Source organism: Austrofundulus limnaeus, unplaced genomic scaffold (assembly GCF_001266775.1).
Source record: "Austrofundulus limnaeus strain Quisiro unplaced genomic scaffold, Austrofundulus_limnaeus-1.0 Scaffold9, whole genome shotgun sequence".
NCBI lineage: Eukaryota > Metazoa > Chordata > Actinopteri > Cyprinodontiformes > Rivulidae > Austrofundulus > Austrofundulus limnaeus.
Window position 1 is genome coordinate 4,988,807 of NW_013952411.1, and position 2,009 is coordinate 4,990,815.

Sequence of the window (2,009 nt, forward strand, 5' to 3'; positions counted from 1 at the left end):
AAACAGTACTATATAACATTTTAGACACATTCTAGACAGTTTATCAGCTAAAAAAAGTTAATTTTGGTGTAAGTTACTCTTTAATGAAACCATTGTAAAATGTTATACAGCTACTACTAATTAATGTTTGGAGTGAAGCTGATTCAAGATGGCCATCACAACTATCTGCACGCAAACGCAGCTGTCAGTTTAAAACTCTGGCATGAAAGGTTCCAAGTGAGAACTACCAGGTCCGACGTGTAAAATCTGCAGAACGTGTGTTGTAGTTGTTGCAGAAAAGGGGTGGACCTGTGTTAGAGATGCTGTGTAAGTCTCACACAGCATCAATCACTGGACTCCAGTCCAAACACACGTTCTCCTGTTCCCTCTCTGCTCCACAGATCCTGGACATGGTTCTCGTCCAACGGACAATAACAAGGCAGTGAAGAGCAGCAGGAATTGTTTCCGACACTAAATCAATCTGCACCAAATAAACATCGGACTGCCACACCACTTTTCATCCTGCAACCTCAGTTTGAGGATTAACATGTCTGATTTATTACAGTCTAATAATAAAGACATTAAAACTTTACTCAGACCTTCTGTGTCTGTCAGTGAGACAATAAATTCAGATGTTGTACCTTTTCTAAAACCTGAACTCACCTTTTAGAGGTTTGTATGTGTTGTATTCAAAGAGGCTCAAACTGGATAAAGTTTTGAAAGGCAGTTTAATATTAAGTTTTATGGATATAGATCAGATTTATTGCATTCAAATTCTAAATAAAATATAGACATTGATTGTTGTGATTGTTTTCTATACAAAAAAAGTGACTAAATTTGATACATGTGCAAAAAGGCTGGCAATAATGTTTTTTGCCTTGTATGTTTGTGCGTGTGTTCGTTAGCAAAATATCTCATGAAGCACCGGACAAGGTTCTTCTCTCCCAGACCAACACTGGAACTCTGTCAGAGTCACCGTCAGGTTTTTAATCACCTCCCTGACTGAGGACCTGTTACCAGGATCTTTCAGCTGGATGGCAGGTCCAGAAAGAGTCCTTTTAGTTTCAAATTTTGTCCGTTTACAGATGATGTAGGCCTCTGAGTTCACTGTTTGTTTATTTATTTCAGGCGTGTCAAACTCATTTTCACTGAGGGCCACATGTACATTATGTTGGCTCTCAAATATCCAGTTGTTATAAACTTTAACTAAACACAAAACATCACGTTCCTCGTCTCATTGCTGCGGTTGAGCACCACTAACAAAAAATAACTGAGCTCTACCTGGTATTTCCTTCATAGAAACAACATTTTAACACATCCTCTTATAAACACTGAAAAGTACTGCATGAATGACTGATTAAATGTGAAATAAATAATGCAGAAATACAATTAAAAGCAAAAGAGATTTACTCACTGATGAGTTGTGGTGAATACAGTAGCTGCCATATTGAATTCTGAACTCTCCCATTTTCCGACAGGGACTTACCACTTGAGGGGGGCGTTTTGGTTTAATTTCCCCCTTAATAGTACAACTGGATCGAAAATGCAGTGAAATGGAGATTTTAAACGGTGAATTTTGCCGGCTGCTAACTACTTTTGAACTAACGCTGTACACCTTCACCTAGTGGTGGAAGGCTGTCGTTTTTTGGGGTAAAATAATCAACATGCATTATAGGAGATATAGTTTATGGTCAATGCTGGCCTTAAGGCAGCCGTATGCTTATTTTAAGACATTAAATCTTCAAATTTCTTGTGGGGTACATGAAATGCTGTGGTGGGCTATATTTGGCCTGCAGGCCTTGAATGTAACACATTAGTTTTAGGGTCTGTATGATGAATAGTTTTTTAAAAGCCCCAAATATTCAATAGTTTTGACTTTTCAATTCACTAAAAAATATATTTTCATGCATGTGAACACCAACATATCGTCTAATCTGACCAGCCAGACCTGCAACCCTCCTTCATCCTAAATTCACTACAGCTCTATAACACACACACACACACACACACACACACACACACACACACAC

At 38.3% G+C, this 2,009-nt stretch overlaps 1 protein-coding gene and 1 long non-coding RNA gene across 2 annotated transcripts in view; one reads left to right on the forward strand and one right to left on the reverse strand.

Moving 5' to 3' along the window:
• The window catches only part of LOC106513000 (RNA-binding protein with multiple splicing), a gene marked incomplete in the record, with an annotated part of 23,300 nt that extends 22,822 nt beyond the window's left edge, over window positions 1-478 (reverse strand). The window contains 1 exon segment of the mRNA XM_014001616.1: window positions 379-478.
• The window catches only part of LOC106513003 (uncharacterized), a 3,838-nt gene extending 3,267 nt beyond the window's left edge, over window positions 1-571 (forward strand). The window contains exon 2 of the long non-coding RNA XR_001309744.1: window positions 381-571. This is a non-coding gene — a long non-coding RNA (uncharacterized LOC106513003). The remainder of the gene's footprint in view (window positions 1-380) is intronic.
• Window positions 572-2,009: the final 1,438 nt, after the last annotated feature.